Source organism: Myxocyprinus asiaticus, chromosome 23 (assembly GCF_019703515.2).
Source record: "Myxocyprinus asiaticus isolate MX2 ecotype Aquarium Trade chromosome 23, UBuf_Myxa_2, whole genome shotgun sequence".
Lineage (NCBI taxonomy): Eukaryota > Metazoa > Chordata > Actinopteri > Cypriniformes > Catostomidae > Myxocyprinus > Myxocyprinus asiaticus.
In genome coordinates this window covers 12238461-12251790 of record NC_059366.1, presented here as the reverse complement: position 1 = coordinate 12251790, position 13330 = coordinate 12238461, and the positions used below count along the sequence as shown (strand labels likewise).

The 13330-nt window shown below is 40.1% G+C and overlaps 1 pseudogene; it reads left to right on the top strand.

The window, feature by feature from the left end:
• Positions 1 to 13330, top strand: part of LOC127414316 (thyroid adenoma-associated protein homolog) — a 145302-nt pseudogene that overhangs the window by 88734 nt on the left and 43238 nt on the right.

The window sequence follows — 13330 nt, the reverse complement described above, 5'->3', positions numbered from 1 at the left end:
AATGCCAACAGAATTCTCCAGCCTATTCAAGAGAATGTCGTGATCTATCGTGTCGAAGGCAGCACTAAGATCTAAAAGCACTAGAAGAGAAATGCAGCCACGATCAGATGATAAGAGCAAGTCATTTGTAACTCTGGTAAGTGCAGTCTCTGTAATGTGATGGGGCCTAAATCCTTACTGAAATTGTTAATATATTCCATTTCTCTGTAGAAATGAACATAGTTGGGAGGACAATACCTTTTCTAGTATTTTCGACATAAATGGTAGAATTGAAATCGGTCTGTAATGAGCCAATTCTCCAGGATCAAGCTGTGGCTTCTTAATAAGCGGTTTGATAACTGCCATTTTAAAGTTTCTTGGGACATGTTCTAAGGATAGCGAGGAGTTAATAATATTATGAAGAGATTCTGAGATTACTGGGAATACCTCTTTTAAGATCTTAGTTGTTATTGGATCTAACATACATGTTGTGGCTTTTGATTTTTTGACAAGTTTTGTTAGCTCTTCATGACCTATGACAGCAAAGGATTGAAGTTGCTCATGAGCAGTTGTTAGTTCATGTTAACAAATGTTAACAAATGGAACCTTATTGTAAAATGTTACCATTATTTCCCCGGTAACTCTGATTTGAAGAGTTCATGAAGTGACTGAAATATAATTGTGAACCGGTTTCCCAATGTATTTTGTTTTTAGACATGGACGATCCGCTGTAAACCACACTCGTGAAATGGCCGTTAGAGTGTTGGTTCCTTTCGTTCTGGTGACCCAAGTTCTCTCTACCATCCAGACTCTACTGGAGGAGCAGTCTCAAGAACCTGGACCAGGAATCCAACATAACCATATCCATGGAACACTGCTGCAGGTCTGTGAAGCCTCCTTAGCCACATGATCTACACAAAAAACTATAAAAAAATTTTCAAACTGCTGTTACATTACATACTGTATATTTGATAAAAAGTTTTCATGCCAAATATTTTGACTTGGTGCAAGTAGGCCTCATTTTATGTTTATTTTTTTTACCTTTTTGCCACTATAGCCCCTCCCACTGTGAATTCTCACTGATCCAAAATCCTGCTCCTCATAACTTTCCATTAAACATTAAATGTGTTCTCACTGGCTGTGATTGTGTCACACCTTTCCGTGTGGACAGACAGATTGCTTGTTACTGGAATATTATTGCTAGGGATGTGCGGAACGACTAATTTCAATGACGTTTAAACAAAGATTTTGGAGTTGAATATTTGACTAGTCTAAAAAGAAACCAACCTTCAGAAAACAGTAAAAAAAAAAAATTGTTTGTGACCCATTTAAAATACTTAATCTCTTCCAAATCCGATGCTAAATTCCTGAAAAAGGGCATTTATCTGTGACATGCTCACCTTGCATTATCATCATTGTACATTAAATATAGAACATGACACTCATTCACTGAATCAAAGTTAGCAAATACAGTTTTATTTATTGAAAACAATTGAAAGAATAGTGCAACCCTAATAGCCGTTCTAAATGGAATTCACAAAGTAAAAGTTACTTAATGTATTAAAACAGTTAGGACATTGTTGAAAACAATTAACAGGCAAGTCAAATCTACGAGAGAGAAAAAATGCATTACTTGCATTAGCCATCTATTATGACAGCTGTTCTGTAAAGAACGTTAACCGATAACAGTTGCGATGTAAAAAAAAATAGCTATAGGATAGAAAAAATAGACCTGTGATGTAGCCTACAATAAACATAATGTATTCTAAATATGACGTGCACAGAATAAAAGATAGTTTAACCCGTTAAATAGTCGGCACCTATTGAAAATAGCCTTCTTAATCAGCTGATTAAAAAATGGGTATTTTTTACATTTCCTAGCTAAATTAACACATCGTCATGGCCCGGTAAAAAACGGACATGACTCACCTGAGATGACTATCCTGCTCTTCAAAAAGCCTGCTCGATGAAAAAAATATTTATAAGCACGCACAGATTTAAAGAAAACTCAAATGTGAAAACATCCATAGCGACTTGTAGCCCAACATTTCGGAAATCCGCTGCCCACACCACCATCGAAATGATTTCATAACTACTTTGCTGAGTTTGCTTGTTTAGCGAGAGGACATTTTCCTGTGCGGAGTGCGTGCCGCGTGTTAGAGAGAAGCACGCACAGTCTGAAGTGAAATTAAACTTTGTATCTGCTCCAGATATCCTCTTTTTAAAATAATATTTGTATTATTAATTATATTTAAAATGTGTAACATTTATATGACAGTCATTTAAGCAGAGCCTCTGTAAAAATATAATGTCAAATGTAAATGTGTAAAAACGTTGAACAGTTTAATGGTGGGAAGCATTAACTGACTAGTAATTCCAGTGTCGAATAGCAGCATCAGAACCGTTTAGTCGACTGGTCTCGCACATCCCTAATTATTGCATTCCTTTGGGTTAGGACACGTTGTAAGAGGGGGAGGGCTTGATTTGGTGTCTTTCCTGCCGTGGCTACATTATATCTACATGAAGATCCTGCAGATGTGGAGGGGAAGTAGACTGTTGAGGGTTTGTGTGAGGGATGTTGTGTGGGTGGGCGCTCTTGTGACAGGTGGTGGCAGATAACTTGTCTTCTGCTGCATTTTATGTGAAAATGGAAGAAATTCTTCAAGTCTTAATGTGAAATTCCTGCCTTCTAATGCTTCAGCTGATTAATTGCCAAACTTCCAGTATTCCTCTCCCTTGCTGTGTTTTTCCAGCTCCCTATTCCAATATCCACTTTTGTTATCAGACTGCATTTTGCTTTATTGAAAGTGTGTGCATAGCAATAGGTAGTAATTTAATTTACATCATTTCAAACTTTTTATTGTTATTGTATTATGATAATTTATGTTAATAAACTTTTTATTTTTAATAATTTATTTTGTTTTGTTTTTGAATGCGTACTGGTTTGGTAAATGTTTCTTACATGTTTTTGTGAAAAATAAGTTAAAAAATAAATAAAAGAGACTATGCAGGCTCTAGGAAAAAGTAAAGTAAGGAATGAGAAAGAGATAGAAAGCTCTTTGTTTTTCTGTATGTAACTAGTTAGTTTTTGATTCACTGAGTCACAGTGGCTGGCTCTTTACTCTTTGAATATGGAAATCATAGATGTCTGTTTTTATGACCAGAATAGGTGTAACGTTGCTGACGCTGGCAATGACAATGCAGACAAAGATGACGATGAAGTGTAGAACCCAAGTGCAGTTTATTATAAATCGTGATATCCAGAAACCCTAACTCTAAACGTGAAAAAACATAAACATGAACTTGACTAAACTAAACTTGACATGACTTGGTTAGATTATGAAAAAAAACATAAACGTAAACATGACTTGACTAGACTTGACTTGATTGTGGAACCAACAACGATGCATTAACACACACATTAAACATTACATATCCCCCCACTAGGGGCGGCTCCCGATGACCCAAAACATGGAAAACACATTAAACATGACATAATTTCAAAGTTCTGTAGGGAGCCTGGGTTGGGGGGGGGTCTTGAGGCGTGGCTTGGAATGGCATGGTGTGGGGCGTGGCCTGGCGAGACAGGGCGTAGGGCATGGGACCAGGGCAGAGTCAATGGAAGGTGGGGCCCTGAGAGGCTCAAGGGGCGGAGCCGTGAAAGGTGGGGCTGTGAGAGACTTGAAGGGCGGAGCCATGGAAGGCAGAGCCGTGAGAGACTTGAAGGTCGACACCATGGAACTTGGTACCCAGAGAGTAGCCGAAGACTCAAAGGGCCAGGGTGGAGACAATGGCAGGGAGGACCAAGGTGGCGCTGGAGGCTCGGAGGAGCAAAGCGGAGCTGGGGGATCAGAAGACTGAGGCGGAGCTGGTGGGGCTGAGGACCAAGGCGGAGCCATAGGGATGGAGGTCCCCGGTGGAGCTGACAGATTGGAGGGATGAGGCGTAGCCAGAGGATCGGAGAGCCAAGGTGGAGCTTGGTGACCGACAGACCAAGGAGGAGCTGGAGGGACAAGGGACCCCGGTAATGCCAACAGGCTGAAGGACCGCAGTGGAGCCGAGGGAACGTAGAGCCGAGGTGTTGTCGAGGGATCGACAGGCCAAGGCAGAGTCCAGGGCTCGGAGGGTCTAGGCGGGGTCGGAGGATCAAAAGTTCCCCTTGCATGATCATGAAGAAATGTCCATTGGGTGGGTACAAGGGCGGGAACCATCTCCAGGTCTGACAGCTCAGATGTGGCATGGCATGGAACAGGCTGAGGTATTGCTGTGACATGGCATGGAGCAGGTTGAGGCATTGCTGTGACATGGCATGGAGCAGGTTGAGGCATTGCTGTGACATGGCATGGAGCAGGTTGAGGCATTGCTGTGACATGGCATGGAGCAGGTTGAGGCATTGCTGTGACATGGCATGGAGCAGGCTCAGGATCCAGGGCAAAAGATGGCGCTAGCTCAGCAACCATAACGAGGAACCCTGGCTTGGCGGCCATGACGTGGAACCCTGGCTTGGCGGCCATGACGTGGAACCCTGGCTTGGCGGCCATGACGTGGAACCCTGGCTCGGCGGCCATGATGTGGAACTCCGGCTCGTCGACCATGACGTGGGACTCCGGCTCGTTGACCATGACGTGGGACTCCGGCTCAGCATCCATCTCCCCCACAGTGAACGTAGAACCAGTAATCTGCAGGGCAAGGTCAACATACTGAACCAGCTTGAGGGAACCTGCGACCACCAGGCATCAACGAGGAGATTGGCTCACACAATCCAAAATGGAAACAGTCTTTGAGGATCTTCTTATCTTCCACATAATGCTCCAGGGGACGATTCCCCTGACGTAGGCGGAGGAGCTGGATTGCTGTGTTCATATTGCGGTCAGGTATTCTGTAACTGTGTGCTGGCGTTGGCAGTGACAATGGAGACGATGACGATGAAGTGAAGGACCCAAGTGCAATTTTATTAACAAAAGTGAAATCCAAAAAACCCTAATTATGAACGTGAAACATAAACATGAACTAACAAAATACATGACAATAGGAACATATAACAGATTGTGGCCGTAATGGTGAGTGTGTGTGAGAGGAGGTGTTGTGAAGTTTGTTGAGATCAGCTGGTGATTACGTCATAATGTGTTTATTGAAGATCTTTCCTCATACTGGTATCTGATGTGAATACCTGAAATGCATGCAGGAGTGGTGTACGTGTGGACTGACGCATCAGCAAAGCAAGTGATAGAGGTAGAACTACCAACACATGACTGTGTGTGTGTGTGTGTGTGTGTGTGCGTGTGTGTGTGCGTGTGTTTCTTATGCATTAACCAAAAGATAGATGGGTAATTTCTGCATCATTATCATCAAACGAAATTGTTAAAAATTAGATTTTTATATTTTCTGAAATAAATTAAATAATAAAATATGAGTGGTACTTGCTAGCAGGGCTACGTTTTGATACAGAATGATTTCTAGATTTGATTTGATTGCAGTTCGCAAGCTCTCAATGCAATATACTTCCAATTTCGATTAGATACTAATTCATTTAGATATACAGTTTTTCCGTAATATTGTCCATTTTGCTTACATATGAAAGAAATTCTCTCTCAGGTAATACTTTTAAAGGTGCTGTAAGCGATTTTAGCATTCTGGAATTTCCACGAGCTGAGCAGTTCAATTAGCCACGCCCCTTCTTTCCAAAACCCGCATGTCAGAGATACCGTAGCGGCTGACACGGAGCAGAAGACTGTCATCCCATGGTTGTCAAACACAACAGTAGCAAAATAGCACCCTCAACTGACAACTGTTATAAAAAAAAAAAAAAACATGGCATAAAATGGCATTAATCCTCAATAATTCACTGCAGCTACAACACTATAAGAACGCGTAAAATGATTGACAGGCAGAAAGTGTCAGAGGCCATGGCCCGTGGACACATTTTTGTTTTTTGCTTACAGAGTCTAGAGCTGTCACAGAGACTGCTCTCAACACTTATTTCAGTGATATCTTTCAGGGAGTATGGACATATTTTGCATGCCTTTCCATGAAAAAATCACTTACAGCACCTTTAATTATACAGGGGACCTTCTAACTTGGTACATTATGAAAATATTTACTCATTTTATTTTATCATTAGATTTGTATTATTTGTTTACATTTTTAGCCTGCCAGGAACAATTCGAGAGACCTTTCTCCTATCGCGTGAAGGCCCAGGAAGTTAAAAAAGGATACTGCATCAAGTGCGTTATTATGTGTTAAACAAAAAATATTAATTATCACGTTGAATTTCCCAGCCCTAAATATAATATAATATAATAGCTATTCAGTTCCAACAACACCATTAATGCAAAATAGACCAAGACTAAAGATGACCAAAAAGAGGGCGATATTTTAAGTATTTTGAAATATTTTTTCAAATTGCACATTTTTTTATTTTTTTTGCACACATACACCAATGGCACAAGTATGACAATTTGTATGACATTAATCGGCATTATCCTCATAATCATTAGAGCCCTTAAACAGACATTTAATCTTCATAATCACTAGGGCTGTCAACTGGGCAGGTAAACTAAGTTTGAATTTTTACCTTAAATATTTTAACAATTTGAATAATATTTGATATACAGTTCACATGGTGTTACACTTACTGATCCCACAGTTCATAATAACAGCGAAATACCACAATGTGTTTTATTCATTACAGTGTATGTAGGGTAGCAATATTCCCAGATAACAGTAGTATTCTGCTGAACTTGGTGGTGAAGCGGCTCAGACAATGAGCCCAGGCCAGGGGCTGTTCAAACAGACAGAACACAACAGAATGGAACAGAATGCGAGAATCTTGAGACACACATTTCCAAGTTGAACCCCTTTCCTGACAAAGTGTTTAAAAAACGTATTTCTAACGTAGAAACGCTAATTAAGAGAGAAAGACGCAAGTACCTCCACCAACTGTAAGAGGCTGTTCACACCGAATGCTTTTTCAACAATCCATTTGTTTTTCTATGTAAACGTGTGGTAGACAAACATCTTTGTTTTGCTTTATTTTTGTTTATTCAGTGTCTCGTGCAGGACTGCTGTTTTTTAGATGTTGTGTCTTAATTAAAAAGAAAATTAAAAAGCATATTGAGACACCTGCTTTCTGTTAAACTGTATTTATTGCGCTGTGTCTAGCCTTTTTAGCGCAAGAGTGCAATCGATCTGAAGTCATCATACACAGTTTTAGCATTTGAATGTGCATTTTTTTCTTAAATTCAACAAATATTCGAATTTGAATTTGACAGCCCTAATAATCACCATATTTGTGAAAGTCCTTAAAATAGACAATTCATTGTCATAATTATGAGGGCCCTAAAACAGACAATGAATCATTATAATCGTGAGAACCCTAAAACAAACAATTAATCATCATAATTGTGAGGGCCCTTAATCAGACAATTAATCATCATAATCGTGAGGGCCCTTAAACAGACAATTAATCCTCATAATCGTGAGAGCCCTTAAACAGACAATTAATTGTCATAATCGTGGGGGCCCTTAAACAGACAATTAATCGTCATAATTTTGAGAGCCCTTGTGACGAGGAGGAAGGCGGGGCTGTGACTACGCACACCCGGCCCTCAATTGTGCTAATCAGCCGAGGAGAGGGATGAGTGCAGCGGAACGCTGCAGTTCGGGAGAGAGAGAGCCACATGCAGCTGCCATGTGTGCGTTTATGTTTTTGTGTCTTTTTGTTTAAGTTCCTATTCAAATATTACTTTGTTCAGCCGGTTCCCACCTCCTCCTTTCCCATTTTAACCATGTTACATTGGTGCCGAAGCCTGGGAAGGAGGAAGGATGCGCTGTCGTGGAGTCCTTGCCACTGCCATCCACCCAAATGAGCAGCCGCGGCCATCCGCCGGGGGACGGAGGAGTTGTTGCCGGCCGCCTGGACACAGAGGAACGGCTGCCGTCCATGAGGGGAGGAGGGGCTTGCTGCTGGCCCCCTGGAGCGGTGGAGCTGCTGCAAGCGGAGGAGTTCCCTACCGGCCACCAAAACACGGAGGGGCGTCCCATCCGCAAGGGGTCGGAGGACTGTCTCCGGTCCACCCGAGGAGGAGCAGCTGTCATCTGTCAGAGGGTGGAGGAGTGATCGAGGACCAGGCGCCGGCGTGTCTGGGAAACCGGCGAGCAAGTTTTTTCTGTCTCTCTCTCACTGTCCCTCCGCCTTGCCCTTTCCCTCTCCTCTTTTTGTTTTGTTTTGTTTTTCCCTCCCCTCGTCCCCTTCCCCAGCCCTAGAGAGGTGGGGAAAAGCCTGCCGGCAAGCGGGGCCAAAAGGGCAGCCAAATTTCATAATCGTGACTCCCTTAGTCTGCCATAATGCCAGGTTGTGGGTGGTTACCAGGGGGTTGCCATGCAGTTGATAAGCTGCTCTAAATGGTTTTTAGTGTGTTGTTATGCAGGTGCTATGGTGTTCTGGGTGATTGCTAGATGGCTATGTAATGGCCCAAGTCAAAAGAGTCCACCCCCAAGTCTCTTATATTAATTCTTTGATATGACTCAAGTTCCTCCTTTAATGTATGTCTATTGGAATTTTTGGAGTTTTATTGTGCACCAGGCAACAGTCCTAAGTAGCTTAGAAAGATAATAGCAGGCCCCTCTCTTCAACAAGCTGCATTATTTGAGGGGCCATTCCTGTCTGTTTTCATCAGTCTTTAGCTTTCTTAATGGACATTTCTGACCATAAGCAAATGTTACTGTGTTTTCATCTGAACAGAAAACAGACATGGTGCAAGAAAGTGAAAACGAAAAACAGAAAGGGGGTTGTGGGAAAACAGGTTGAAAATATTGTTGTTCAGACCTAAATTAAGGACTTTTTGTTGTTCTGCTTAAGCAATTATGTCCGAGCACACTATAAAAATAGCTTCAACCTATACAGATTTCTGCAAAATTTAAATTACGTAACACACCCACACTTTCACACGGCAAAAAAAAAAAAAAAAAAAAAAAAAATATGCCACAACCCTGGATTTGCATTACAGACTTTTCATACCTGGACAAAATGATGTCAGCACAGTGTTTCAAAGTGCCATTTTGATTACATAACCAGCTTTGCTGTGTAAAACTCTTGAACCCCACTGAGTTCACCCAAAAATCCCTGTTGACACAACTCACTGGTTCCCTTTAGAAGCCGGCTAACGAGGGAAACAGATTGAGCAGCACTAACCGAACCTGACGCCTCTGCCACCGCTTGAGCATTCTCCAGCACTGCCAATCACGCACACTGCAACAGCTTCTTATTTAGATGTCCTCGGTAACATCCAGGCCCCATGGGGAAATTAATCCACTGTGTGTTGTCAAAACAGTAAATCAGATCAGCCGACATGGTGCACCCAGAAGGGGTTGAGCATGCACACACACAAATATTTTGAAGGTAAAGTAGTGTATGCTTCTTTTGTTCAGCTTACGCGCTGCACTCTTGTATGTCTTAAAAATTTGAGTTTTGTTGCTTTTAGTCTTTAAATTAGCTTTGAAGACATCTGAATGCAAGTGTACTTCTAAAAGTAAAATAAATAAATCCATTAATAAATAAATAACCTTTAGCAGATATACACATTTTAAATTTGCAGTATTTCTCTTCCTGGGAAATGGACCAAACAAACCATTGTAGCCCGCCCACAATGAAATCTCATTGTTTGAAAATCCTGCTCCACTGTATTTTAAACACCAAATAGATTGTCTGTGATCATGTTGTGCCACACACCATTTTGTTGTAGACAGGCAAATTACTTGTCACTGGAAACTTGTTGCGTTGTGCCTAATTAGGACACCTTGTGAGCGTATAAATATATTTTTGTGCTTGTTCTTTGATGTACATTTTTGGCAAGCACCTGAATTCTGAGGCTGCTTCAATCAATAACAGCCTTTGAAATACGCTCACACATGCTTTGTTTCTGCTGTTGGGAGAAGCCTGTAAAATAAAAAATCATGTCAAACTGATGAGAAAATTAGCCTAATTAGATTCAGATTGTGTCCAGACTTTCCAAAACTGCTCATATAAAAGCATCCGTCTAGAAGTTGGCTTTTACAGCATTTCCTTGCTATCTTATTTGAAGACCAGCCTGACTGTCTTAGTGTGTCAAAGGTCAGCATCAAGCCTAAACTGTCTTGTGGTGTTCCCCAATGTTCTGTCCTGGGCCCGTTGCTGTTTGCATTAGGGCTGACACAATTAGTCGACGTTATCGACAATGTCGACAGTAAAATCGACAAAAATTTTCGTTTCGAATTGTCATTTGATGTCATTTAACATAACATGAGATCACATTAAACTCTAATGATGACGTGCGAGAGCAGCACTGCAGCTCGCGCCTGACTGAGGAGAGGAAGAAAACACAGCTCACATTCCAGATGCACTCTAAACTTTCCAAACAGCTTCAGGTGATGTAGATCACAAAGTATGAGGGAATTATAATACAAAAATACAAAATAAGTAAATACAGAAGCTCTCTCGTTGTGGAATATGTGGAGCTGGAGCTGCCGCTCCACTGAAACAAAACTTGTGTGCCGAGCGACTTTAAAGGAAACACCCCGGCGTTACATCCCATAATGAGTGGATTTTATTAAAGTTCAAATAATACGGAAGCAGATCATGTAAATAACTACAAACTCTGAAACTGGCATTTCTCTGTGCGGTCAGCACCTCTTCTATGAGTTGCGTGAATGTCCCGATCTAAGGGGGAGAGATTGACACTGCACCCGGCTGAGGCACACTCTGTCGCTGGTCACTCGAGCGCTCGCGCTTAATGCAGCTAGATTATAACGTGATGGCTCGTGACTTATTGAATCATAATATATGTCACTGTGAATTTCTTATCAGGAAGAAAATTGGCAATACACAGCTTTATTAATAAGAGAGAGTTTGTTTTTTTGTGAGTTAAAGATGGATTGAAGTGAACAGAAAGGTGAGAGAGGCTAGTCTTTGCCGCTTTATATACTGCATCAAAATACGTTTTTGATTTGTTTTTGTTTTGGCTTGTTTTCCAATATGAATATCTAAAACTCCTTTAGAACAATGTACATTTTCTTTAGCAGCTATACTGCAGAAGAAAAAATAGTTATCTGAGAATGTTGAATGTAATATTAAAAATGGTAATATTAAAAATATCTAAAAATCCTTTAAAAAAAGATGCATTCACCTGAGAAGCAGCATATAAGATATTTAGACTTGCTTTCAGAGAATAGATCTTGAATATAAGTGTATTTTGTCTTAACAGCACTTGCAGAAATATAACCAAATGAAAAAACACACTTATATACAAAATACACTTATATTTAAGATATATTCTCTTAAAGCAAGTCTAAATATTTTATATGTTGCTTCTCAAGTAAATGTATCTTGTTTTAAGGATTTTTAGACAATTTTAAATGGAAAACAAGACAAAAACACTTGATAACAATAGGAGTTTTTGCAGTGAATTTCCTTACTGAATTAAACTTAATAAAAAGTAAATTATACATTTTGTTTAAGCCTCAAAATGTTTCAAAACTGTCTATTCTTTTGAATTGCCTCAACTCTATAAAAGATTGGATGACAGATAATTTTCTACAGCTAAATACTGAGAAAACTTTCTGTGGACACTTTTAACCCTCTGGGGTCGACGGACGCACCGGCGCGTCCTGCTGGATTTTTTCCTCATAACAGTGGAAACAACTTAAAATACTCAGTCACTTTTGGGCATACAGATAAGTGTAAGACATCATTAGAGACTATAAAGGGTCTACTTTTATTTGTGTACACTCACAATAACAACAAAACCTTGTGCTTTTGTAAAATAAAGAAAATAAACGGTGCCCTTTCAGCCGTCTCTGTCTCCGCGAGCATCTTTCTGAAACACGTCACAAAAATGAACTGAAACTCTGCGAATACTTATCACACAAAAATGAAACATATGTCTAAAGAAAGCTTTAAATGTCTACTTTTAGATAAAACAACTCAAATTTAAAACAAATATTCTCCAACAATGTAATCTGTATGAAACTAAAGAGATGTACAGTTTCTCCTGGCTCAGCTAATTATCGCTAATGTGATCACACCCACGTGCAGAGGGCGCTATTCATACGGTAATGTGCTGAGACGATCTATGCAAATAGTAAACGGCCCCAGCAGTGCCTTAAAAAGCATCAAGTTCATCATCTGATTCATTCACTTTCCTGCACATTTGGAAGATGGCACGCTACACAGGTGAGGAAGCTCTTCAGATGGTCCTGGATAGTGACGAAGAGTTCACATTTTCCTCAGAAGAAGAGCGGGACTCCGACGTGAACGTTTGCATTTTGAAGAGCGACTTGATCCAGCCGAGGATACAATTTCGGATGAGTAAGTCATTTAGTTTTACGTACATAAGTTGACATTCTATTTTATGTAAACATGTACATATTTTACTAGTTGGACTATTTCCAGACTTGCCAGCCAGGATTCAGAGTATTGGAATTTGAAATATGTCCTAATAGGCAAGTTTTAGTTAAATTTTAAATGTTGTTTCGGCTAAAGCAGGTATTTAAATTGTATGCTGTATGATATCAATATGATATGTAATATGATATAAAAATAATATGAATGTTTAGATTATATTTTAACTAGTATTTATGCTGCCTCATTATCATCAACGAAGCTTGTGCTCGCAAATATCTGTTCGGGTGTAAATGTGTAAAATGTGCTGTAAATATGCCCGGTCGATGAAGTTGTCAAAGTGCAAAAGAAAATGTAAAGTCAGATTACCTCTTTTAATGTAAACTTGATTTTGTGAATAAGTTACAAACAATACATTCAATCATTAAGTCTCCTCACATTCATTCTCTCTCAGGGGAGGGGTCTTTGTCTCAGGTGTGAATCACATCAATATTCACGATCATTCACGCCTCCTCGCATATGGTCTTTCTAACACTAAAAGTGTCTTACAAAAGTTAAATGACTGTATTGTTTTGTATGAATGAGTGATCAGGATGGTTTTCACATCATTTTGTAGCAAAAACTCTAGGCTACAAGATCCAGTTCTCAAAAGTCTTGTGAACAAATATTTAGTATGTGTTATATGGCCTTATTTCAGTGACTTAAAATTGTTGTTTTTTCAAAAACCACGCATTAACGTTATTTTCTCAAAAATACAAACATGTACATACATGTTGCTCACATATTATTGTAGCCCAGTTTGTGCTGAATACAGTGTTATCAGACTTTAGCCATTAATATGTTTTTAAGCAACTGAAAAATGCACAGATGTCAAGGCATGTCAAAACTTCTCCAGGACCCAAAACACCCTCAGACCCCAGAGGGTGTAAAAAGCAGCTAAAGACCCACTTGTTTAGACTTGCTTTTGTTTAAATT